The sequence below is a fragment of the Chinchilla lanigera genome, unplaced genomic scaffold (assembly GCF_000276665.1).
Source record: "Chinchilla lanigera isolate Chin_1 unplaced genomic scaffold, ChiLan1.0 scaffold00111, whole genome shotgun sequence".
In the NCBI taxonomy this organism is placed as follows: Eukaryota; Metazoa; Chordata; class Mammalia; order Rodentia; family Chinchillidae; genus Chinchilla; species Chinchilla lanigera.
Window position 1 is genome coordinate 2,830,075 of NW_004955512.1, and position 27,509 is coordinate 2,857,583.

At 43.5% G+C, this 27,509-nt stretch overlaps 1 protein-coding gene and 1 long non-coding RNA gene across 3 annotated transcripts in view; one reads left to right on the top strand and one right to left on the bottom strand.

Annotated features, from left to right (window-relative positions):
* The window catches only part of Gcnt1 (glucosaminyl (N-acetyl) transferase 1, core 2), a 30,457-nt gene that overhangs the window by 2,754 nt on the left and 194 nt on the right, over positions 1-27,509 (bottom strand). Inside the window, exon 2 of one of the 2 annotated variants that reach the window (XM_005408306.2) lies at positions 581-715. The exons of the other annotated variant lie outside the window; for it this stretch is intronic. The gene's annotated coding sequence lies outside the window, so the exon portion shown is untranslated. The remainder of the gene's footprint in view (positions 1-580; positions 716-27,509) is intronic. 2 annotated transcript variants of the gene reach the window in all.
* On the top strand, positions 654-27,083 carry LOC106147031. The gene is made up of 3 exons (XR_001231730.1): positions 654-725; positions 10,631-10,633; positions 26,943-27,083. It is a non-coding gene; the product is annotated as an uncharacterized LOC106147031 (long non-coding RNA).

Here is a 27,509-nt window from a genome sequence, read left to right on the forward strand (position 1 = left end):
AAATTCCAGGACCCCAACCAACTTTCTTTTTTTAAACAACAGTTATGATTTAGTCACACTCATAACTTTTCATAGCAAAATATAAATATATTCCCGAATTGTATGACAAAAAAATAATGTCATCAGCCAGTGTTCGCCAAACTCCAGTCCCTTTTCTCTTTAACAACTTTTAGTATGTAAAATGCTTATAATAATTCAAACATTGTTGTATGCTTTAAACAATTTTTGAAAAAAATAAAAATAAACAATTTTTGTAACTTGGCAATTAATTCCATAACTAATACGTACGGTTCTAAAAGGTCAAATATCACTCATAGTATCTGTACCAGATGTATAAAGATTTGAAACAAGAATGAACTCTGACACTTTTTTTTTTCCCTTGGTACCGGGAATTGAACTCACGACCTTGCACTTGCCAGGCAGGTGCTGTGCCGATGAGCTAAATCCCCAGCCCCAAACTCTGACATTTTTAAATATTTCATTAGAAAATAAACTGTCAATATTAATAATATAATTAAAAATAAATTAATTGGCCATAACTAGTAGAAACTAATTTAAAGAAAGTAGTAAGACTTTTTACCATTGAGAATTAAGGACAATCTGGGTCAGTTAGTTCTGGCTCCAGGTAACATCCTGTAGCTGTTCAGAATCCCTGTCACACCACCAAGCTTCTTAAGGGTCCCAGGCATCCAACAATGGTCATGTGTCCATGAGGCTTTGAATATGTGACGAAAAGACAGATTTAGGGTGAGATAAGAACATATACGCACTTGTGGTGCCCACACCCCCAAAGCATGCTGGTGAACTAATCCTATATATTTGCTTTTTTTGCTCAAAATTATGGCTGGCCAATTTATGTTTTAAAAATTTCCTTCTTTACAATCATACTTGTTTTTTTTTTTTGTTTTCTGATATTATCTCATAGATTGCTAAAGATCTGAAAGATCATGAAATTTAAGGTAAGCTCTCTGTGTGTGTGTGTGTGTGTGTGTGTGTGCACGCGTGCATGTGTGTGTGTGTGTGTCCTTGTTATGCTAGGGATTGGACCCAGGGCCTGCAAGATACTAAACCCCATCATACGTTAAGCTTTTTGAAAGGAAACTCTAGTAGCATTTTCCAAAATGTGTGCCAAGAACCGTTGAATGGTCTGATATGTCTGGAAATCCAGCATATCCAATCCTCACCGGCAAATTAATTACTCTCTTGCAACTGAAAAAGCTGCTCCTCTCAAGGTAAGGATGCATTTGAGTACTTCATGCAGTGGGAAGGAAGAAGAAATGACCATGGGGCGGAGGGAGGACAGGAGGCAGCAAATAAAACTGGAAGAGCAGATGGAAGGGAATTAGCTGATTACACGGACCCATGGATCCCAGACTGAACAAGCAGAGAGAGAAAGAGAGAACACATTCTATTTACACTACAAGACCTTCAAAAGATTCAGGAACTGGTGACATGGATACTGCTGAAAAGAGGTTTGGCAGCTGTTTACAAAGTAGATGGGTCTCCACCTCAAACCTGACAAAGACTCCAAGATTTAATCTCTGCAGGGTTCTGCAGGCGGCCGACTCAGGCACAATGGAAAGCAGCACTCCCGTCAGCAAGCAGAGAGTCCGAAGCACAAGGAACACTGAATTCTTCTCTCCCATTTCAGCTTACTGTCCCTATTATGCTCAGAACTGTTAAGCCAAGGAAGACACTTATTTACAATAAAATGCAACTGAGTCAAGAAAAAAAAAGTATACCTTAAATATGCTGCTTACTTTGGGAGTGCCTTAAAGGTTTAAAGGAAAACGGACTGCATGAGAAAGAAAACTGCCAATCATTACTTAAGGAGGCAAGTAATGATTTTCATTAAACTGAAACTATTTCCAATAAAAATAAATAGATGAGGAACAATATATGTTCTAAAGACAGCCAGAACCATACTTTCATCCCGTATGTTCTTCTGCACTATGACTGTGACACTGCCTACTTAGGAAATAGCCACATTCCCTCCCCCTTTAGTTTGGAGGTCTTATGGTTGTGTTGACCAGTGGACTTCGGTAGAAAACTGTGCAACTGCCAGGCTAGGTCACATAAAACAGCCCAGCTGGCTACCTTGGAAAATTTGCTCCTTAGAACCTCCTTTTAGAATAAGTCTCCACGACCCCACACGAGCAGCCACGTGGGAAATCGAGATCTGGTAATCTACTCAACAGCCCCACCAGAGCCCAGCCTTCACGCCAGGCCAGGTGCCAGACAAGCCAGCAAAGGAACCACTGGATGACTCCAGCCCCTCATCACTGAAGTCTTAACCACAGAATGTGTGAACAAAAAGCAAAATGGCACTGACGTATGTTACTACACTGGAGGTGGTTTGCCTCACAGCAACAGAGGACAAGAACAAACAGGAAACCACAGCAAATAAAAAAGGAGCTTCTGAAATTAATGACCTCATAGCAAGAATGAAAAATACAACAGATGGGTCAGAAGATGAACCAGAAAAAATTCTCAGGGTGTTAAATAAATGAACTGATGGATGGAAAAATAAAAGAAAAGGTACAGTAATTTAGAGAACCAGACCAGAAGATCCACCATGTACATAACAGGAGCTCCGGCAAGACAAAACAAAGGAAAAAACAGGAAAAAAAGGAAGGAAGTAATGAATTAAATAATTCAAGAATTCTTCCCAAAATGAAGAAGTGTTTTCCAGATTGCAAAATCCGCTGGAGTACTGGCACAGTGGCTGAAATCAGGACCATGCAAGGATGCACTCTTCTATCAGTCGTGAAATGTCAGAACACAGGGAAAAGAGGATCACACAGGCGTCCAGAGAGCGGAAGGTGAACCCATATGGTGGATGCAGAAGCAGAATGTTCACAAAATCCAACTACAGAAACCAAGACAATGAAGCAAGGCCTTTAAAGTGCAGATGGAAAATGAACTCCAGCTGCGAATTCTTATAGCCAGGTGACTGATCAAAGGAAGTAAAAACCTTTGAAGGTGAATATCTCAAAATCTTTGCTTTCTGCATCCTTTCTCAGGAAGCTACTGGAAAATGAGTCTCATCGACATTGGAATATTAAACAAGAAAAGGAAGCCATCACTAAAAATCAGAAGGCAGATCGGACACTTGCAGAGCAAAAGAGCACGGTGAAGGGGCGTCCTCCGCTGACAAGCCCGGAGCAGGTCAGAGGCCCTGGGAACGATGTCTTCACCAAGGCAAAACTGCTAGGATAATCAGTGGGATACGCATGCTGAAAACCAACTTAAATAATGGGCAGACTATGGCGCTGCGTCAGTGATAAGTACCTTGAAATACAGCCAATGAAGGGAGGCAGAGGCATAATTACGGACTCCAAAGAAATCAGAGTCATCAAGTAAAGAAAAAAGCAATCATTATGTACCCTATGGCTTAACTGTGAAGAACAGTAATAATGTAAACACTATTTATCAATTCAAAGTCAATAAAACCATGCGCAGGTCCTGGGTTCCGTCCCCAGCCCAGGGGTGGGGCGATGGAGAGAGAGAGGGTTATGGACACAGAACAGCAGGGAAGATGGGCATGGGAAGGGCTACAGTGCCTGGCACCATAGAACTACCACGGGAGTGTGCTCTGGATCACTTTGCTGCTGAGAGTAATGGCCTGTTTCTAATTTAATTTTATCACCAACCCCTTGTGCTCAACAGCTCAGCATGGTAGAAAGAGCAAAGCAGGGGTAAAGGGCACAGCCCACTGCAGGGTCATCTTCATGGTGATAAATATATGAGGATATTCTTCTGAGAAAAGCTCCCAAACCACTGATTATCAGATCTAGTTTTCATCCTGAAAATAAGCACAAAACATGAAGGGACCTACAATACAGAAAATAAGAGCGATAGTGGCATTTTAAAGGCAAAATCTACGAGACATGCCTAGTGTGCAATTCTGGATTGCAGAGTGAACAGATTCTAAAAAATCATATGTGTCCCTGTATCACACACTTACAAGTTAATTTAGAGAAACCACTATATGGAGAAGAAAGTGGGAAAAAAGGTTTAAATGACTGAGGAACATGAGGCTCAGGCTATATATTCATTAATTTCTTTTATAGTAGAAACTCAACAGTCGGGCATAATGGTGCACAACTGGAAAGCCAGCTACTCAGGAGGCTGAGGCATAAGAATTGTGAGACTGAGGACTGTCGGCAAGACCCTGTTGGAAGGGAAGGAGGGATACAGGCAGGCAAAGCGGCAGAGCAAAAATCTGAGAGTTACAGAGAAATAATATATATCTAATGAACTAATATAGCTGAGCTATACCTAGTGTAGTATTACTTAAAGAGGTGGAAATACTCTTTCTTTAAAAGCAGCACACACAGTCTGCACCCCACTGCCCACCGCAACAGGAACATGGCCTAAGTTTGCTCTGTTGACTTTCAGCCCCAGGAGAGTATCCTGGGCTTAACTGTATCAATGTTCCAAGAACGACTGTTCTGTGTCCCAGAAACTACTGTGACTGGAACAAAATCCAGCCACTGAGATTGATGCCAAAGCTATCCGAGTGTCCAGGACCCTGATTATAGTGAGGCAGAGCTAATGCCACCACTGTAGGCTAAAGGAAGGCACTGGGACAGATGAGGACGCCAGCAGAGGCTTGCTGTTCGGCTTGTTAATTCTAGCCATCTGGTCCTCCTTTGCTCACACACTCTCGAGGTGCTGGCCCCGCGCGGCATGGGCGTGGCCCACTTGGAAGGTGCTCTCTGATGCCCACTGCTGTCTCCCACTCACTGCAGGGCTACAGAGCCTCTCTAAGTTCTCCCACTGAAACAAACAGACACCCTCCAGATGGCGACCCTCCAAACCGGCCAGGGAGAGCTCTTGGGGTCTGCCTTACTTAGCACTATGATTTCACACACCAAGCTCAGTGAGATGATGTGCTACTGGCAGGCTGAGGCAGAGGATTCTAAGTTCAAGGCCAGCTGGGGCAACTCAGCAAAATCGGTCTTAAAAATATAAAAAGCGGTGGGAATGTAGCTCAGAGGCACAGCACCCTTGGATTCAATATGTAGTATCACCAAAGAGAGAAAGGGCGGGGGAAAACTGACCCCACAGCTTAGGCTGTTGTCTCCAGAACTCGCTCTAGAGTTTTCTTGGGCTCCCAAGGTAGTAACAACCTTTTATGATCAGCACTGGATTATTTTCCGTGCCCCCTTTGGGAAGGGGACTTTCTGGATGAATATTACAATGAAAGCAGGGTTTTGTGCTATGGTAAAGGACGAAGAAAGGCAAAGCCATGTACCCCTTCTTCAGAACCTCACATCTTAGTGCCAAGCACAGAGAATCACTCAACAATATTTAGTGAATGAATGAAGTCTCTCAAAGGAAGCCCACGTTCCTCACTAGAGTCAGCATTTAACCTTTCTCCCCTTTGACTGCTGGTTCCCTACACTTGCAAACACCAGAGAAATCTAAAAGCACAGTTTCTTTTTGCAGTGGAGGGCATAGAACTCAGGACTTGTACATGCTACCACCAAGCTACAACCCAGTCCTAGAAGTCTAAAGATAAAATAAAATGATAGTAAGTGACTTTAAGAAAAATTCCAGATCTCTCCAACACGAAGAATAGCATCAAACATTTGAAAGTTAGAGGAAATGAATGATGACTGGCCTGGAGGTCTCAGAAAGCTGAACCCCAAAGCTGGCAAGGAGTGGAAGGAGGCGGAGACAACCCAAGTCAGAACAGCTGCTGCTGGAAGCCAGGATAAACTACAGAAATGCCTCCAACATGAGAGGAAAATGATTTCCAACCTAGAATTCTAAATAACCCACCAGGCTTCTAGTCAAAATGATATAGAACAAAAGCATTTTTCTTCCTTTCTTTTTTTTTTTTTTCTATCTTTTTGAGACAGGGGCTCACTATATAGTTCAGGCTGGTCTTGAACTTACTTGGTAGCCCAGGCTGGTCTCGAACTCCCAGCGATCCTCCTGCCTCAGCCTCCCAAGTGCTGGGATTACAGGCATGCGCCACCACACCAGGCCAAAAGCATTTTCTTAAAAAGTCACTTCTCAGCAGATTGGTGCAAGAAGTACATCACCAAATACCAATTTCAAGAAGTACACCGCCATATAACTATGACAGCAGTTAGAACAAGAGTACCAGCACTTGGCGGTGCTTGATGTATCTCCAGGAACTCTTCCAAGTGACTCACCTATGTTAGCTAGACAGTCTCCATGAAAACTCCACATAGAAAGGTACTATTTTCCAAATGGGAAAACTGAGGCATAAGGAGGTCACCTAATTTCCCAATGTCACATGGCTAGTAAGCCGAAAGGTTAGGACCCAAAGCAACGTAATCTGTCCCCAAGTCTGTCATATACTGCTTATCAAGAGCAAGACAGAGGACCCAGCAATCATTCAAGAGACCCAACATAAAAGAGGGGCATCAGAAATCTCAGGATTATAAGGAATAAAGACCCCCCAAAAGACCGCTATGTAGCAGGTGCTTAGAAGAAATAAGTGTAACAAAAGCAAGGGAATGAATGACTCCAGAAGTTTTTTAAGGAGACAAAACAGAATCTTTCTTGGACATGAATGCATTTACAAGAGACTTTGGCAACTAAGGTAGAAGTAAGAGTCAAATGGGTAAAACATACACAGTAAACAATAACAAAAACATGAAAATAAGCTGTGCATGGTGGTGAACATCCATAATCTCCATTACTCGGGAGACTGAGGTAGGAAGTTTGAGTCCAGTCTGGGCAATTAAGTGAGACGCTGTCCCAAAATGAAAAATAAAAAGGGTTGAGAACGTATTCCCTGGGAGGGTACCCTTGGGTCCTATCCTCTGTATCATAGGAGGAAAAAGAAGACAAGAAATTAACTGTGAGGAACACAAAAAGCACAATAAAAGAAATCATGGTATGCTATGCTCAGCAGATATATGTATGGTCAAAATATAAATTTGTTTGTTTTGGCATAACAAAAAATATGATCATACACCAAAGATCTCTAAACTATTTTCATACCAGGACGTTATTCATCCTGTTCACTTTCATTTTATTATACACAGTGCAGTTTTCCAGGAATTACATGATAAATGCTTTCTCAACAGAAGGAGTGCAGACCAAGTATGAGAACCTAGCCATTTTCCATTAAGTCAAACATTAAAATGATTTGATAAAAATAAAATGTTACCATTCACCTAATTTCTAAAAAAGAATTTCATAAAAAATAACATGCACAGGGTTTATCATTGTTACTTTTCACAAAAATAATTTTTCTACTTTGATTCCTAATAGAATAAATACCAAAAGATATATTCTATCTGAGCAAAAGTTCTGAAATATAAACAGTGTTGAAACCAAAACCTTTCAGAACGTAAAGGGGACAAGAGAGGACTAAGAAGTGAGTGCAACTGCTGCGAGAGCTTGGAGGGGAGAGAGAACCATATCCTCTGTAGCAGTACAAAGAATTTAAAACTGAACAACCCCTGGTACTGGAAAAAAAAAAGGCAAACAAAAAAACCCCTAAATAATCTAGAAAGCATAAATATGCCCCTTAGGGAGTTGGAAATACACAAAGAAACCTGTAAGAGTTGAAATGGGTACCTCCAGGGCTATGCTGTTCAACACAGTAGCCACTGGTGACATGTGACTAGGAGCTTTTGAAATGTGCCTAGTCTGAATAAGGAAACCAATTTTAAAATTGTATTTTCATTGATTAAAAATTTAAAAATTAAGCTATGTGTGATGGTGCACACATATAGTCCCAGCACTCCTGGAGGGTAAGGCAGGAGTATCATAAGTTCAAGCCAAGCCTGGGCAACTTAGGGAGATTCTATGTGAAAAAGGGGTGGGGGCTGCAGCTCACAGCAAAGGCCCTGGGTTCAATCCCCAGTACTGCGAGTGGGAATGGGACGGAGAGGGAGGTGAAGGGGAGGGATAGAGAGAGAGAATTTTACAAAATTAGAGCAGTGTAATGTCGTTCCCTTAAACACAACTTTACCATTTGCATCAAACTACATCTCACTTCAATGGAGGTACTGTGTAAAATATTACTGATATACTTACTATATATCTATGGATTAGACATATAGACCTCATTAACAACTGTTTATATTGCTTATGTGTTAAAATTATAACCTTTTAATATACTAAGTTAAAGAAAATACAGGACGGTAACCCTTATCTGAAGTGCTTGGGACCCAAAGTACTTTGTGTTTCACTTTTTTTTCCAGCCTTTGGAATATTTGCTAATGTATACATAGTGAGATATTTTAGGGAGGAGAGCTAAGTTTGAAGACAAATTTTATTTAATTTTCATATACACCTTATACACACAGCTTGAAGGTAATTTTAGGTAACATTTTTACTGCACCTATGTTTCACTGTGACGGGTTACGTTAGATCAGGTGAGGAGGTGTGGCTCCTATGTCAGTGCTCCAAAAATTTTGGAATTCGGAGCATTTCAGGTTTTGGATTTTCAGATTAGCAATGTTCAACTATATCAAAATTATTTTTACCTGTTTCTCTTTGCTTTTTAAAGATTTTGCTACAAGGCTATTACATGTGCCTCGCATACTTTTATTACACAATAGGGAATAGGAAGTTCTGAGGGCTACTGGGAAAAGAGCATTGTTTTCTGTAACTGAAACTCCTTGTTGGGAAATAATTCTCCACGGGCCTCACGATTTCCTGTTCATTTTGCTGCGGCCTTTTGCTATGGACTATTTTTCAAGGTTACTTCTTTGGTAACAAACTACCTTTGAAGACAGAAATATTGCTTCCCTCCTCACTATAGACAAGGCTTCTTCACAATAAAGATAAGGTAGGCCTGGGAGTGTAGCTCAGTGGTACAGTACTTTGGCCTAGCACACGCAAAGCCCTGAGTTTAGTCCCCAGCACAGCACACATACAAAAAACATAATGTTGCCCAGAATAGCACATAGCATGCACAGCATCTACTATAAAAGATTTGGGTTCTCCAGGCTCAGGGTCCTTTCCTATAATGCAACCCACAGTTTGTACAGTTATCACTACCCTCTTCGGGGTGCCCTGTGGGAACGAGGGCTTGAGAAACCCATATAGAAAATGATGATCCTCTGCTACTGCTGTTGGTACAGCTAACAAACTATCTTTCATCTCTGGGCCAGGAAACTTGTGTCTTCTGCAGGATCCACAAAACTTGTGGCAGATTTGTTAGCTTTCAGTAGGGTACAGTCTTAGACCATTTATAGTTTTTGGCATTTCTATGGAATTACCTGATAATTACAATATGTACTTATCACTTTGATTAAAAAAGGGCTTTGTAAAGGTAGTAATTTATAAAGGACTTTGTTTTAAGAGTAGTAGTAAAAGTAAGAGTTATAAAGATGATTATTAGTTTTTATATATAACTGTCATAAATCAATATTCTAAAGCCCCAATAAGAAAAGTTATTGAAATTTCCTTTTCTCTATTCCTATTTTCTTTTTACAGTTCTACTCACCATTTAATCACATTCATATACATATATATAGCATATTATATAGTTCTATAAAATTTGGAAATCCCCAAGTATTATTAATAAAATTTCCAATACCCTAGTCCTAATTTTAAGTTAGTTGAAATTGAAGCCGCTGGTTTCAACTGTGAAGTCACCTACAGGAGGAAAATATTTCTCCATGCCTGAATTCTATAGACTTCTATTTCACTTACTTATTATACCAGTTTGATGGAGAATCTCACTTAAATAACTAACCCTTGCATTTCACTCATTCTTGGAAACAGTATTTCTTCCTCTTTTCTCATGGCCTTTCTTCCCCAAAGGCACAACCAAGGACAGGAACATGGTGACATCCTGTACAGGGGACTAAAGCCCGACCTTTTTGCCTACATATATGGGTGGACAGATAAACTGTACCCATCTGTGCCACAAGGTAGAAAGCTCTACATTATCAGGAGGAAAAAGAAGATTCAGGAAGACTTCCTGATTACAACAGACCTGAACCTTGCACATGGATAGGATAGATACTAAGGGAGAAATGCATTCCTTATTTTTATCATTGCTCCGGAAGTAGAAGCCTAAAGCAAACGAAGCCCGGAGGAAACAGAGACCGCAATGTGTAACAAAGGGAGTTTGAAAGAAGAAGTAGGTGAGTGAGGGATAATGGCAGTTTTGCCACTCATGTTCTGTAGCCCTGAAGACCTCCTTTCCCATGCCACTGTGTCACCAAGGGCCAGTTCTACCCTCCTCTCAGAGGGTCCTTCACCTGCAGAATGAGATTTGTTCCAGTAACTATGGAAATGTTCATGCCATTCCCTAAGAGGAAGGAAATGGGAGAATCAAGTCACTGTTCTGGAACTTTCCTTTGGAAACAGAAAGTGCATGCAGACTACAGAGACTAGATTCAATTCATTTGTCTTCATCATGTTTTCCTGTTCTTTCACTCACACACACACACACACACACACACACACACACACACGTGCAATTAAAAACCTATACTCTTTATCTAGTCCACTCTTAAAACACCAAATGACAGCTCAAAACGATGGACAATAACCTAGTCACTAGCCTGGTTAATTCTTTGCCTGTGAACCTGGAGACACTACATTAATGGTATCAAAATTGAAGAGAAGACCAGGCATGGTGGCATATGCCTATGATCCCAGCACTTGGGAGTCTAAGGCAGTAGGATCCCAGGTTTGACACCTGCCCAGAGAACTTGAGGAGACCTGTCTCAAAATAAAAAATAGTAAGGACTCAGATGTAGCTCAGTGTGAAGGCCCTGGCTTCAATTCCCAGGGTTGGGGGGCGCGGACTGGCGGGGTTGGATCTGGTGCATGAGCCTGACCTTGCCGGGGCCCCTCCTCCTGGTGAACGTCCAGGAATGGCCAGGCCAAAGCAGCGGGGCTTGAAGCCACAGGCTCCAGCTGAGCAGTAGAGTGAAAATGAAAATGAGGAAAAGTCGGGCTACATTTCCCTGCTCATTTCAAAGATCCTACAATGATGCATCCTCCTTGTTCAGTATTTGTGCTGTATTTTCAATAACAAATGTCCCACTAATCCCACTCCCCTGATTTTTCAATTATCAGTTATCAATACCTTCATCCAACTTCTCCTTAAACTTAAAATTTGATGTTAGAAACATACATGGCTTTACCCATATAAATTTCACACATTCCTTCACATGCCAAAGAGATCCGAATTATACTTAACATCAGAATGAACAGAGTATAAGAGTAAGGATAAGAAAGTAGTAAACCATTCAGCCTTAAGGAATGAAAGCAGGGCATGGTGACATAAGACTGTAATCCTAGCATTCTGGGAGGCTAAGACAGGATACCAAGAGCCTGTCTCAAAATTAAAAGAAAATTTAGGGCTGGGGATTTAGCTCAGCGGCAAAAGCACCTGCTTGGCAAGTGCAAGGTCGTGAGTTCAGTCCCCGGTACCAGAGGAAGATCAAAGAAATCAAGGCCAGCCTGAACTACATAGGTATCAAAAAGACAAAAAAAAAAAAAAAAAGAAAAAAAAAAGAAAATTTAAAAGGGCTGGCCATGTAGCTCAGTGCAAAGGCCCTGGGTTCAACTCCCACTATAGGAAAAAAAAAAGAAAATTTAAAAGGGCTGGCCATGTAGCTCAGTGCAAAGGCCCTGGGTTCAACTCCCACTATAGGAAAAATGGAAGAAATGAAAGGAGGAAGGAAAGGAGGGATGGAGGAATGAAGGGAGGGAGGAGGAGAAGAAAGAAAGGGAAAAAAGGAAAGAAACTCTGACATATGCTACAACATAAATGGACCCTTAAGGAGCCATGCTAACTGAAATAAGCCAGACACAAAAGGAAAGGTCTGCAAGATCCCACTTACAAGAAACACCCAGAGTAGCAAATTCACAGAAGCAAAAAGCAGAATACGGTTTCCCGGGGCTGGGGCAAGGGAAGGATGAATGGGGAGTCACTGTCTGAAAGGGGAGTTTCTACTGAGGCCAATGAGAAGCTCTCCGGAGGGCGTGCACGGTGGGTGGGCACTGTGAGTGGACTCGAAGCCTCAGAACTTCCTTCCTCCATCAGGGACGCGGGTTTCACTCGGGGATTGATGCGTCCTTAACCTCTTCACTAAGATTAAAACGAGAAGCACCCAGCACGCAACCGGACTACATGAACCTTTTAGAGCAGTCAGAGTGCAGTGAGAGGAAGAATGTTGGCCTCACAGGACAGGCAAGCCCTCTAACGCCGAGCTGTGTCTCCAGCCCCAGGAATGTGACTTACAGGGCTTTTCACACTAACCTAAAAGACAGGTTGGAGGAAATGTATTCGGAGGGGACAGGCATGAACCCAGGCTGTCCAAAGTTAAAAAAAGTAAAATAAAAAGGGACCTTTTCAGAGTGTAGATTGTCAGTTCCCTTCTCATAGACTGCTGTGTTTCCTATGTAACCTTCTTGGCTTTACTGTTATCCCAGCGTTCAAGTATGAGTAACAGCGAAACGACCTTTCACACAGGAAAAACCTGTCCTCTAGGGCACAAGAGTTCACTTGCAGAGGCGGACTTTGATAGGCCCAAACAAAATTATTTCTGTTTATGCACACATCAAAATCAAGAGTAGCTTTCAACACGAACCTTCCACCTCATTACCACTGCAGGCCAAAAAGGGGTATAAACGATGGTACTGTCCACTTCAAAGCTCCAGGCTGAAAAGTAATACATTTCTTTTTTTAAAAAATCTAAAAGTAACCTCAATCTAAAAGATCTAAAAAAGTAATCTAAAATCTGAAGTTTATACTGCTGAATACACCACCACAATTATATGGAAACACAATTTTTAGACTGTGAAGTTACTCTACAGTTCAGTTTGCTCGCTCTTCATTTTAAAGATGAGAAAACTAGGTCGCGTGTCAAGAGCAATTCCTCAGCAAATACATCTTACAGTGGCTCTGGGCTCTCCATGCTGATAGCTGAAACTGTAGTCATCCTGTGGCTGGCAGGGCCTGGGGCCTCGGAACACTCCCAATTTTATGTACTCCAGCCTTCTAGAAGCATTCTTAGTTCCAGAAATTCGAACTCAAAATCTTCCTTCTTGGTTTTAGAGGTGGCCCCCAAATTCTGGATTTTTTTTTTTTTTTTTTGTACCAAGAATCGAACTCAGGACCTTGTGCTTGCCAGGTATGCGCTTATGCCGCTGAGCTACCTCCCCGGCTCCCCAAATTCTGGATTTCCAGTTTGCTAAATGTGATTGTCGCAGTAAGAATTCTCACTCAAGATGATAACTGAGGCTGGGTGTGGTGATGCATGCCTGTAATCCCTTCACTTGGGAGGCTGAGGCAGAAGTGAGTTCAAGGCCAGTCTGGGATACTCTGTAAGACTCTGTCTCACATTCCCTCAAACACATTTAAAATCCAGCTCCACCTCTGCCTTGTGGTCCCTCTCCTGCCCCACAATAATTGTCCCTTCTGTGAAATCCAAGTCACTCACTACTAGAAGCCACAGAGCAAAGGGAAATATAGTCAAATGGAGAAGAGAATAAATCCTAGTGTGCGGTTTCAGCAGGTGGTTTGACCTTTCTGAGCTTTGGTTTCCTCATCTAAAAGCACGAAGGATGTGGTCTTAGACTCTTTCCATTTCCCCCTCTACTCACCCTACTTTCTGGGCCTAGCCAAAGCTTATTCAATTAGTAAAGATTTTTTTTAAAAGACTGCTAGATGCGGTGGTGCATACCTGTAATACTAGCTACTTGGGAGGCTGAGGCAAGGAGACTGCAAGTTCAAGTTCAGCCTGAGTAATTCAGCAAGACCCTGTCTCAACATAAATGAAGAAGGGTAAGAGCACACAGTTCAGCAGTAGGGGGCTTTCCTTGAATGTATGAAGCCCTGGGCTTGATCCCCAATACACCAAACACACACACACACACACACACACGCACACACACACACATCCAAATATTTCAAATTTTTGTTTCTTTTCCCATCCCCAAAATATGGGGTAGCATCTTTGCTGCTTTTTGGTTAAATGTGCTTCCTAGCTCACAGTCTCATCCAGAGATGGAAATTCATGTACAGAACTTCACTGCTCCAAATCATAGTGTGTCAGGGCAGTGGAACACAAATTCAAAGCAGTTCTACAGATGAGTATCTACAAGGAAATCCCAAATGACTGGCCTCAGACTGGGTAGTGTGTTCAGCCAGCCTTTGGAATTGATCCTGGTCTTTCTGGACTTCACTCTCATCGGTACAAGGAAAAGGGCGGTCGGGTTCGGTGCAGGGCCACCAGCTCCGGAGGGTAAAGCACGCCGCTGTTCTCCAGCAGGTTGTGCTGGCAGCAAGTGGGGAGGCTGGCTGCGTGCTGGGCCAACCTGGCTTCCTGGCAGGGCCCTCAGGGGTGATGGGGAAGTCCTACTCCAAGGCCAAGGCCTAATGCTCTATTTCCTCAAGTTTGAAAATGCTTTTTCCTCACTGCGGATGTGTTCTGAAATTAATGTTCATGAATGCTTTCAGGACTGGAACGACTTCCTTGCTTCCTCTAAAGATGCTATCAACTGGACTTTTGGCACAGAGGTCCCTGGTGACAGTAGTCCTCAGAAAGTACTTAGCCAAGTATTCCCCCTGCATTTCCTACTTCGTTCTCACAACTACCCTCTAAGTGGCTATTTTAATTCTCATTTCACAGGTAAGGACACTGAGGCTTTAGCTACTTTGCAGATGGGCATTTGCTCCAGTCTATTGGTGTAAGAAATGAGGCCGGCGCTGACTCCCTTGGAAGCAAAGAGAACAGAGCGCGGTCTCTCTTTGGCCAAGAACAACACCAGATCCAGTTATTAGCAGCTTCTAACTATACTCTCCTGGCTTCCAAAGCTTTCAAGGAGCCCCCAAATCTCCAAATCTGCATGCTGCACACATAAAACAAAGGCTTCAGCTCTAAGACACACCCAGCAACCTCTTCGAGCCTGGGGACCTCTTGGTGCTATGGGCTCGGAACAGCTGCTCCAAAAACCTGAGTGGCCAATTTCACCCACCATTTTCATTTGCTCTAAATTACAGTTATGAATAATTGCCGAATTTAAAATAATCACTAATTCCCAACAAGATGGCATGAAAAGAGATCTGTGAGACGCAAACATATTTAGAGATAAGTTGTACATTGGTGAATACAGAATAAGCCCACTAGAAAACAATAAGCAGAGGAGGGGATGTTGTGCAGTGGTACGGTGCTTCCCTGGAGGGCAGGAGTTCGAGGGTTCGATCCCTAGCACCACAGAAACAAAAGCAGAAAACCCGGTCAAGTTCCAAGTTAATGTACTGGAACATTGAAATTATGGGAGATACACAAAACCAGAACCATTTCAGCCAGCATCTTTTTTTGGGGTGAAGGATGTTCATTCAAGCATTTTTATAATGTTTGCATCTTCACTCCCAATATTTTTTTTACATTACAAAGTGAGGTTACCAAGGTACTAATTCGCCAACATAAGCTCCAACTGAATATATTTCACAGCATTATAATAAAGAAAATCTCTCAAAAATAAAAGGACATTTACAATCCAATTTCATTCTACTTCCTTTAGGTTCATTTCCCCTGCTCTGGTGCTGGGGATCAAGGGCCTTGCACATGCCAGGCGAGTGTACTCTACCACTGAGCTACACCCCAGGCCTGGGTTAGCTCCTCCTGTTCCCTTCTGGCACCTGTCTCGCATTTACTCAGAAAAGCAGTCTTCTGTCCTGCTTTTTTCATTTACAGGGTAACAAAGAAGCCTTATCATTTTTAATAATTAGTTTGTCTTAGCATGGGTTATTAAGGGTATTTCCAAATTACACTGTTATAAACACAAGTTATGACTACCTGATCTACTTATTCCTAGCTTTGTTCTCTCTTGGCTTTTAAAGGGTTTTCTTGGACTTCTCAGGGGTGGGGCCTTCAGGTCAAGATTTATAAATCCCTAAGCCTCTTAATTGCCTTCCAAACAGGCCAGACTTAACTTACACTGTCACCAGTAACAGCTGAGTACCATTTCCTCTGCTTCTACTGGAGAATTCTTGCGATTACAGTATGTATATATGTGTATGCTATATAATTACTTTTGTCAATGTACAACTATAAAATGGTACATCATTAAGGTTTTCTCTTGTTATTTCTTTACTAGTGGCTGTATTTTCCCCTGAGTTCATATGAAAACAGGAAATGCGGAGAGCCATGATTTCTGGAGCCAGACTGCTTTCACAGGAAACCCAGTATCCATCATTCACCAACTCAACACCGCGAAGTCCTTAACCTCTCTTCTTTTAAGGACTTAAGTCCTTAACTTCAACCTCTTCTTTTTTTTTTTTTTTGGTTTTTCTCCGGTACTGGGAACCGAACTCACGACCTTGCGCTTGCCAGGCAGGCGCTTTGCCGCTGAGCTAAATCCCCAGCCCCTCAGCCTCTTCTTTTAAAATATTTAAATTAAGCTAAAATTTTAAACTGGTACATGAAAATATATAAACTGCATTTACTAATGGGGTATCACTGAGGGTTTTTTTTTTTAATGCTGTTTTCCTGCTGTGGCCTTGAGGTCAGTTTGTAGCCCAGGCTGGTCTTGAACTAGCAACAATCCTGCCTCATCCTCCCGAATGCTGGAATTACAGGCGTGCCACCATGCGCGGCCTCACTGAGGTTTTGATACATTTATACACTAGCTTCTTCATAGGCTAAAAATAGCTACAATTGATGTTAACCATTAATAATTTTAATTGAGAAAATGACCATTTATAACATATATTTTTGTTAAGAATAAGTGAAACCTATAACATGCTTATACAGTATTTAACACATAGTCCTTTGTAAATATTAGCAATTTATTATTATTGTTTATATTTTCTCTTACCTTTGTTCAAATCTTTAATTCATATGTAAGGGTAACTTTTCCAGAGCAGCATAAAAAAATTATTTTAGGCTTATTATCAGATAATTAAATGCACTCAATTTAACATATTTCAAGTATACTGGTCAAATACTTTAATGCAATCAATTTAATTACACAGCAAGCATCTATTTTGTAAAACAGACCCCTAGGTATCTTAAAAAATACAAACACAGCCAGGAATGGGGGCACATGCCTATAACCCCAGCACTCGGGAGGCTGAAGGAGGAGGACGGTTGCAAATTCAAGACTAGCCTGGGCTACAAAGTGAGCTCAAGGCCAGTCTGAACTGCATGGCAAGACCCTGTCTTAAAAAAAAAAAAATACAAAAAAGAAAATACAAACATAAATAATGTGTACTCCTTCAGCTTAAAGAATGCAAGCAATAGTTATTTGCTGAGCTTTCTAGGGGAAATTATACCCTTGGTCAATATAATTAAAAGCTATTTTTGAAGCAACATAGCCACTGAAGGGCTGAAAGAAGAACCTTAGGCCCTGCTAGAAGCACCAGCCAGGCAGCAGTTACTAAGTCTCCCTGGTGTGGGTGGATTCTGCCCTCCCAAGATGTAAGCATAAAGAAAGACAAGACACAAGTTTAATTGGCACATGGTGTCTTTTATATGAGAAACCCAAAATATAAAGAGCAAAGTAAAAGATAGGTAATAGGAAGTAGGGAGATTGATCTTCCCCAAACGGGAAGGGGATGAAGAGATGGAGGGAAAGGGGGTGGGGAAAAGATAAAAAATGGAAAGATAGCTTTTCCAAATGGGAAGGGGACCAAAAGTTGGAAGGAGCAGGGAGGGAAGGGAGGGGTGGGGGATGAAAGGTGAATTAAGATGGGCTCTGTCCATGTACCAGCTCCCCTTGATACCTGCAACCCTTATGTATTGCAAACGTGTATAATAAAAATAAACACAAATTTTAAAAAAGAAAGACAACATTCTGTACCTCTGGGCTTTTTTATTTCTTAGCCCTAAGACAATAATGCTGCTGCAAATATTCAAAGCCAAGAACATAGGATTCAGCATTTCTCCAATTTATCCAACCAAGAAAACTTCTTAGAACAGCACATCACCAGTCCGTAAGGAAAACGTCCGAGTCCCAGATCCTGGACTTACTCTGTAACTTTCTCTGTAACGAGAAAGCTGACCTGTGCCTCTCCAAGGGTCAAAACTGAGGGGAGAGCTGAGGCTAGCCGCAACCTAGAGCTGCGAGGCGATGAAGGAGGCCTTTTCCACTCTATCTTACTGCTCGACTCAATCCTACCGTTCTGGGGGTGTGGGTGATGGCCACCCACATAACCTCGGAGGGGAAATCTGATATTTCTTTGTGGCTGGTATCACTGCTTCTCTTTTTTCCATTTTCTTCTTCAATATGGATACATTTCTCTAACAAAAAGTAAAAATTTCTGTATGAGTCAAACAAGAAATCTAGGCTATTTGAAAAAAAATTAAGCTTGATTTTTGACATGAAATTACAAGACATGATCAATCTGCCTGGCAGATCTAACCTCTTACATGCCGCAAAATCACATATGCCGTCACCAACTGTTGCTGTCCCGACGGGTCCAATCTGACACGGAAGACTTTCTGCACAATGGTCAGGAACGTCTGACGGCAGCGTGCTCACCGTGGGGCACTCATTTCCAACCACACACGTTTTAAAAAATCCTGTACTTCCAGCCCTGTCTCAAATTCTCAGGGAGCTGACAAGGTGTCTGAACAGAAAGTGATGGATCACACCTCACCAGACTGTAACGCGTCATCTCTCTATGCAGTGGTGCTGGGGATCGAATCCAGTCTCAGTGTTCTACCTGAGCCACACCCAGGCCTTTGATTCACTTTAAAAATATTTGGCTAGGGTCAGGAGAAGGGCTCAGAAGTAGGGTCCTTGCCTTGTGTGTTTCAGCTCCATCCCCACATCCTGGAAAAACAGAAAGAAAAGAAAAGAAAAGAAAAGAAAAGAAAAGAAAAGAAAAGAAAAGAAAAGAAAAGAAAAGAAAAGGAAAAAACCTTCAGCCTAACTAATAGGCTGTACTGTCATACGTCTGTGAGCTCTGTGTGGTGGGGGCTTATGAATGCCAGGAACACGTTCTCAGAACGGCGCCCCTCTAGCAGCTGCTACTATGTGCATGTAGGGCTTTGCTTTCTTTTTTCTTTTCCCTTCCCTTCCCTTTCCTTCCCTTCCCTTCCCTTCCTTCCCCTTTCCTTCCTTCTTTCCTTCCTGCCTTCCTCCCTTCCTCCCTCCCTTCCTTCTCTTTCTTTCTTGATACTGGCTGGGAATTAAACCCACGGCCTTTGCACAAAGCCTCGGCTCTTTCCTTTGTTTAATTTTCATTCCAAGACAATGTCTTGCTAAATCGCCAAAGTGCCCAGGCTAGGCTTGAACCTGAGATCTTACTGCTTCTGCCTCCCAGAGTTGTGAGGGTGTGTCATCATACCCAGCTGTGCTTAGAGCTTTTAAATAAAAAACAAACAAACAAACAGAGGTTTAGCTTGGCAAGCCTGATAGCCTAGGACAGTGCCCCAGGCACATTCCTGTGTGCAGCTATTGATAGCCAAAAAACTCTACACCTAACTGCAGTTCCATGGTCAGCAGAATCAGGCTGCCAGGACTCTACACTGTGCTAGGAGTGCAGTGCGGTCAGAGCTGGTCCTAGCCTGCTGCTCACCCTTCACCTTCCCAGAGAACTGCAGCTCTGGCCACTCCCCGTCACAAAGCGGCCCAACCCGCCTAGGCTGGCTCAGAAGGAAAGCCTAAGGCGAGAGCTTGGGACAGCCAGCGGATCACAGGATGGGAAACCACATCACCCGACTCAGTCACCTCAGACAGTGCCTGCTCGGGAGGGGCCACATTGTTCCAGAGTCCCATGTCCACGGGACCTTGCTGAAAATAAGGGTTCACATACATTTTAACAGAGAAGTAACTGTACATATTTATGGGACATATTGTGCGACACCCTGGTATATGCACACATTAGGGATGATGAAATTACACATTTCAAGGGAAATGACGCTGCATCCATCATTCTTCACAGCTTAAGTACTTTTTACGCTAGGAGTAATTTTGTCCTCCACTGGATGAACTAACCCAGAAGTACATCATCAGGCCCCGATGGCTTGTGGGCGCACGCCTATAATCCCAGCACTCCGGAGGCCAAGGCAGGAGGATCACAGAGTTTCAGGCCAGCCTGAACTACAGAGTGAGATCCTGCCTCAAAAACACAAAATAAACTTAAAAAAAGAAGTACATCATAAGGAAGGAGCAATTTTAAAATTTACCAGCAAATGGGTATTCAAATTGTCTTATTGATAAATATATACCTATTTATATTTGATACATATATTTACAAATGTACATAAGGTACACATAGTTTATATTACACGCATTATATATGTTTATAATTACATCTGGTTTAGAGGCAAAGCCATTTACATCTATAAACACAAATATACATATACAACTTTAACTCAAGTTTTTAAATAAGCTTACAAAGTTTTTTAGAACTCACCCTAAGGAGCAAAAGCTCTAAATGCCCTCAACATGTTTATTTTAAAATTATCCGTGTATACTATTGTATTAATAAGTTATATACATTATAATGTAAAAAGATGGGGGAATGATGAAATAAAACCTATTAATTTGATTACAGTAGTACACTCCTAGCTCTGCTACCTGAGTCTTGATACTTAGTTTCTTGGTTTAAGGTAGCTCTCACTATGTTACCCAAACCGGCCTTGAACTCCTGGGCTCAAGAGATCCTCCTGCCTCAGCCTCCCAAGCGCTAGCAATATGTAGTTTTCAATACATCCACCAACCATACAAAGATTTTGGGTGAAATTCAGCTGGTAAGTTTCAATTAACTCTATAGGCCAAAGAAATAACCAATAGGTATTACACATTTGACAAATGGATTCAAAATTCATTGATATTGTTTACTTAAAAGATTTTAATAGATAATCCTGTTTCCAAGTTCTTAACAGTTTTTTACTTGTAAGAGTTTTGGTAAGTCACTACATTTCTTTTTGACAGATGTTCACATTACAGTGAAAACATTTCTCAGGCTGGGGACATGACTCGGTGGTGGGGCCCACAGGGTTTGATCCCCATCACCATCCCCAGAAAAAAGACAGAAAGGAAAGGAGGGAGGGAAGGAGGGAGGGAGGGAGAACAAGAAAAAGAAAACATTTCTATTTCCCAAATGCTTGCAGTGGCAGAAATTTCACATTTACCTTAAATGTTTCCTCCTTCCCAATAGATCTATGACTACTGACAGGCATCACAAACCTGGAAAGGAACAGCAGATTTGAAAGCCCGTCTTCTTGTTAGAGAAAGACGCAGGTGCTGCCTGGCGCGGTGCCGCACACCTGCAATCCCAGCACTCAGAGGCTGAGACCTGAGACACAGTGGATGGCCACACCCTCCCCAGAACACTGCAAAAGGTGCCACAGCCCTGCAGCCCTCAGTCCTGTGGTGCTCAGCTTCCTGGCTGGTGCCGGGCATCCATCCGAAAAGCAAGCTGGTGGGGCACCTGGCTGAAGGGGAGGATGAGACGGACTCTGCCTCTTGGTGCACTGGGGACCCACCAGGAGCCAAAGGCAGGCACAGCAGTGGAGCACTGCTGGACTTAAAGCCTCTGTGTTCATGAAATCAAACCACTGCACCACACCTTGAAGCTTTGGATTGGTGACACCTCACCTATGCTCCCACCGGGAGGGCGGGAACCTGACTCTTTGCCCCTTCACCGGAGGGCTACACTCATCATCCTATAGGAGGCAGGCTAACAGCAAGCCTGGCTTCACTAATATTACAAACAACTTGATTTCCTTCTTAAATGCTTGGCAAATTATAAAAAGTTCTTACACTTTCCCCTGAAGAACCAACATGCACAGCCTGCTGTGCACATCCAAGTGACCAGCGCACAGGGTCTCTGCCTCACTTGCTGTCTCACACACCTGACGGTACAGTGTGGTCCAGGCAGTGGGCCTCGAACTGTACCCGGCCCAACCAGGGCGCACACGCAACCTTGGCTATGCACTGGGATCACAGAGCTGCTCCTAAAACATCAGGAATTCAGCCTCCCTGCCACACATTTGATAGAGCGGGTCTAGAAATGACCAGACCAAGCGAGAAGAAAAAGAAAACCAAAGGCTTCAGACTTCTTTCCTGTCCTCCGTGTACACCTGGCTCTGCAGCAGACCTGTCTGGCTTTTCCGCCTGTGCCAAACACAAGGCTCAAATGCCAGGAAGCTGGCCTGTCTCCTTCCTCTTTCTACCCCCGCCTCTCCGAATGATCCTTTTTACGCAATGATTATTTATATGCAACAGCTCCAAGACATGTATTTCCCTCCCCGATCTGTTCCCCGTCTCCATTTGGACGTCTCACAAGCGAAACACAACCAAAATGGAATTGCTTTCCCTCCCCGCCCGGTGCCAGCCCAGTCCTCCTCCACAGCTCTCTAATGCCACACTGCTGCCATCCCATCCCACCCTGCTGTCTACGCCAGAAACTTCTGACTCATCCCTGCTACCTCCCTCTCCATCGGCCATGTCCAAATAAGCACCAGCTTCTTGCCGATTAGAACTCCTCACTCGATTCCAGCCTCCCTCTGCCTTCATTTGTTATCAAACGCTATCCTAGATGACTGCAAACGCATTGGCTGACAGGTCTGCTCACCCTCCCACCACACCCAGGGTGGCACCTGTGCAGGCTCCAGGGTGGAGGGTGTGCAGCACGCCGTGCCCAGCTGAGGGGGCTGAAGCCTTCTGCACTGGTCTGGTTGAGGTCTAATTGGTATATCTGTTCTAAACGGCCCATCCAGAAGAACAAAGCCTTTCTCTGGTTTCCCCAGACACTGCACATGCCAGCTGCATCTACTCCAAACTACTCTCTACACAGGAGTAATGGTGATCATTTTAACACTCAAATCATCTCATCTCTCATTTAAAATCCGTTAGTGAAGCTGGGCAGAGTGGCATAGGCCCGTCATCCCAGCACTCTGGAGGAGGATAGCAAGTTTGAGCTTAGCCTGGGAAACTCAGCACCTTAGTAAGGACAGACCAGGGTACCTACCTTGTTCCAGGAAAGAAACTGCTCAGGAAAGTCCTCCCTAAGAAGGGCTTAGGAGTTCACCTGACACCTGAGAAATAAGTAACACTGCAGGATAAAAAAATAGAAAAGGGCTGGGGATGTAGCTCAGTGTAAACGTCCTGGGTTCTATCCCACTACTGGGAAAAAAAAAAAAAAAAGTTTTAAAATCCATTGGTTATTCACCACTACCATTACACGAAAGCCCAAAATCCTAAAAATGATCCAAGGGGTCTCATCCTCAGCTACATTTCCCTCATGTCTCAACCTATCCTCCTGGAAATTTGTCCCCTAATTCCCCTGGTTACTTCTTACTTATTTCTCAGGTGTCAGGTGAAATACCCCTACTTAGGAAGGACTTTCTGAGCAATTCCTCTCCTGGACCAACTTAGGTACCCTGGTCTGTCCTCTTTTAACAATCCATGCTGTTCTGAACCATCACTCAGGACCATGACAGCTGCGTGCCTGCCTGTCTTCTCCTCTCTCCCCCGAGACCAGAGGACACACCTAGGCAAGGATGCTCCATCTTGCTCAGGGCTGTGGCCCAAGAGCCAACAATGCTTGCTACGCAACAGCTGCTCGATGAGGCCTGTATTAACAAGCGGGCCAGAACCCCAGGACCCCAAGGCACAATGTGGCTACTCTGCAGAGGTAGAAAAACACCATGGAAAATTTCTTAGTAACTTTCTGACACTGATTCTGTGCAGATTCCTGAATGGAAACAGAAGCACAATCGATGAATCAGAAACTCCAGGTTGCAGCAGTGACATTTCATTTCTTGGTTTTGCATTTGTTGTTTGTCACAACCTGTTGCACAAAAAGCAACCTGTGCAGCCGCGTACGGCCCCTTTCTTGGCTCAGTGCTCTCTGTTGTCACCGGCAAGACTTTCCTTTACTTACTGTTTGCTTTTTGTGTTACTAGGGACCGAATACCGGGCCTCCCCCACGGCAGGCAAGCACTCTGCTACTAAGCTGCATCACCAGCCCTTACTTTTAAATTTTGAGAGAAAGTTTTGCTAAGTTGCCCAGGTTGGCCTCAAACTTAAGATCCTCAGACTCCCAAATAGCTGGAATGACAGGCGTAAAACCACTGTACTCACCCTGAAAATCTTAACCTTTTAGCAAGAAGCCTTGCGAATTATATAGAGCCAGTTGTGAGTTTTACAAGTTAGTTAGATTTCTGGAAAGAGCCAATTAGTAGCCAGTTCCCAGTTGAGAATGCATTTCAAACCCAGGGCTGTAAACTGGGTTAAATTCCCGGAATATTTTTCCTTTCATAGGAATTATATCATATATCATGTGCAGCTCCTTTTCATTAAATTGAGATTTCTCGTACCACTGAAACTTGGGGAGTCTTAGTCTTTGTAGTTAATTTAAAAAAAGCTTAATTTTTTGAAAAAATGAATTTTCAACACGATATATTCACACCGAGTCTCAGTACTAGAATTTCTGCTTAGTTTTGTTTGGGGTTCTAACATTACAGATTGCGTTGGTTTTCCTAAATCAACAAGCATGGTCAATCAACATGTCATCATCTTAAAAAACATGAAAGACACTGACAATATTTTAAGAAGAAAAATGAAAAGTAGTATAGATTCCTTTCAAGTTTCCAACATTTCAAACCTTATGCAAGTTAACAAATGCATTGAATATCTGAAATTTCTTCAGAATTAAAACATGGCAGGATACGTGGTTGGTCACCTTTATGATAAAAATGGTTTAAAATGTTAGATATTTTAATTTACGATTAGTTCTCTAGTCACTGAAAGTCTGACATTCCCTAAATTTAGTCTGTAGTTGATCTCACAAACATCTGGCCTATTTTTTTTCCTCAACCAGTGGTGACTTTGTTCCCCAAGAAACACTTGGCAATATCTGGAGACAGCTGAGGTTTAGTAATTGGAGGGAGTGAGGTATCGGCACCTTGCAGGCAGGCTGGAGACACTGCTATGCATCCTATCCTACAGGTCAGTTCCCTGCCCCTAAAAATCATCTGTCTGGCCAAAAATGTCCAAAGTGCCAAGGCTGAGAAACACTGCTCTAAAAATATGTGGCACTGCATCAAGGAAATGGGCCAACCCTCAAACACACCTCCAGTGTCAAAGCCAAGACAGTCCCTGAAGAATACAGATGCCTGACTTATCTGAACAGCCATTTGGGAACTCCCCCGACCCGCTACACTTGTTTGGTGGTCCTAGGGATTGAACCCAGGGCCTCTACCCTGAGCTATACCCTCAGACCATTTTTATTGTTTTTATTTTGAGACAGGATCTAAGACTAAATCACTAAGTTGCCCAGGTTGGGCTCAAATTTGGAATCCTCTTGCCTTGGCCTGCCAGAGCACTGAGATAACAGGCACAGGCCACCATGTTCAGCGGGAACTTCCTTTTTAATAGAGTTAGGCATTTGCCATTTTGACCTGGAACCATGAGACCATTTCTCACTACAATGAATACTCAAATAATGACAGGAGTCCTCAACTGTTCCCATAGACTACATTACTCAATACAGTTACGCACGTCACAGAAAGCAGCATTTGACAGTCAAAAAGAGGTTATTTCCAACACCACTAATTTGTCTCCTACTACCTCATTTCATGAAAAATGTGCAGTATCTATATCATAGCTCAGAATTTTCCATTCACTTGAAAATGTAATTATATACAGTTTATAAGGCAAAGATTAGCAAATCGATGATGTATGAATCAAATTTGGGTCTTCGTTTTAAAAAAGGAAAAAAAGAGGGGTCAGAGATTTAGCTCAGTGGCACACCATCTGCCCAGCAAGCAGGAGGTCCTGAGTTCGATTCCCGATATCAGAAAAAAAGTCAATATTTTAACTCATGCTTTATATTGTAAAAATAAAGATTTCTGGCTACTTTTTGGGGGAAAAATTAAAAGAGGACCTGGGCTGGAATTCCTGCAGGATTACTGGATGGGTGTGCCCAACCCACCCAGATTTACAGGTCACCTGGGCCCAACCAGTGCTCTTCTACATTACATATTACCTGTCATGTCCCAGTAGGTAGGAGATTTTATGATCCCAGCTTCAAGAAAAAGTTTTTTCCGTTGTTTTGGTGGTGGTGGTGGTGGTGTTTGTTTTGGTGTCTTGGGAGTGATCTAACCTAGAGCCTTAAACACTCTAGGCAAGTGCTCTACCACTGACTACATTGCAGGTGCCCTGGAACACATTTTTGTAATTGTTAAGCAACTAGCTTACAAATGAGAGTAGAAAGAATAGCAACCTGCGTGGGGAATTGGTGTTACACAGGTAACTTAGTCACAGATGAACTACAATAATGAAGGCTGGAATCTTACACAGATTTGAGGCAGAGGCTAAAGAGGTCAGGTTAAAGGAGAGGCAGGCGACCTGCACATCCTCACCGCCAAGCGATGGGGGAGTCATCCTCCTCCACCTGCTTCACCTACTAGCAAAACACTTTTTAAAAGTTCACGGTATGGCATACTGCAGTTAAAAATTAGGGAGCTGGCCATTTCTAACAAAGTAAGATTTCCCAAAACTACCATTGGGAAGGGAAGAAAAGAAAAGGCAAGCAGATATCCATACACTCTGAGTTCTCCTCCTTGCCAGAACTAAAATCTGTTACCAAATCCCTCTGCAGGGACGGCCTGTCTGTAACTGCCTAAGCTCCAAGCAGGTAATTTACACTGATCTTTAAAAACCATTAATCCTTTTCCTCCCTCTATAAAGACAAACCTTTCTTTCAGAAGCTTTCTAAATGGGGGAGAGGGGGAGTGCTAGAGGAAAAACTCAGCAGCCGCCTTTCCTCTCCGCCATCAACTTCAGGCCACAGAACTGTTGCCCACCTCGTCACCTTGGCGCACCGCTTTCCTCTAAACATCACACATCATTCAGTTCGTCACTTCTCCCTTTATTTGCATAAAGGCGCCTCCGTCCTCTGTAGGAAGCGGCGAGGCAGAGGGCGCGCAGTGACATCCACGCCGGCGACAGGACGCCCGCGCCGCAGACCTCACCTGCACCCGGAGCCCGGAGCCCGGAGCCCGGAGCCCGGAGCCCGGAGCCCGGCGGGAGGGCGCGAGCGGCCCGAGTTTCGCTCCGCGTGGGGAGAAGGGCGGCGAGGACAAGAGCTGCTTCCCCTTCGGAAAGCCGGCCACCCCGAGCGGGAAGCCGCTGACCCGGGGGCAGATACTGAAACAGACAACACACAGAAACCTGGCAGGGCAGTGAAACAATCCGAGAAGAACCCCGTTTCCGTGACGGACCCTGCGCCGCCGGCTCCCCGGACCCGGCGCGGGCCCCGGCTAGCATCTCGGGGCGCCGAGGCGGCAGGCTGCGTAGCAGCGGACGCGGGGTAACGACGCCCCTTGCCGGGCGGGTTGAGGATGGAATGAAGTTAGAGAGTCTCCGGCACCCAAGAAACGCCCGCGATCAACCGCTCGCTCCCCTCCTCCCACGCTGCAGCCCGCCCCAGGGTCGCCAAGCTCCCTCGGCGGATCCGCCCGGAGCCAGCAAGCGGCTTCCAGGTGGCGCCCGCACCGCGTCCTGGTCTGGCGCGCGCGGCGCCCAAGAAGGGATCTTCTCAGAGGACGCCGCTCCTTCGTCCCGGAGGAGCC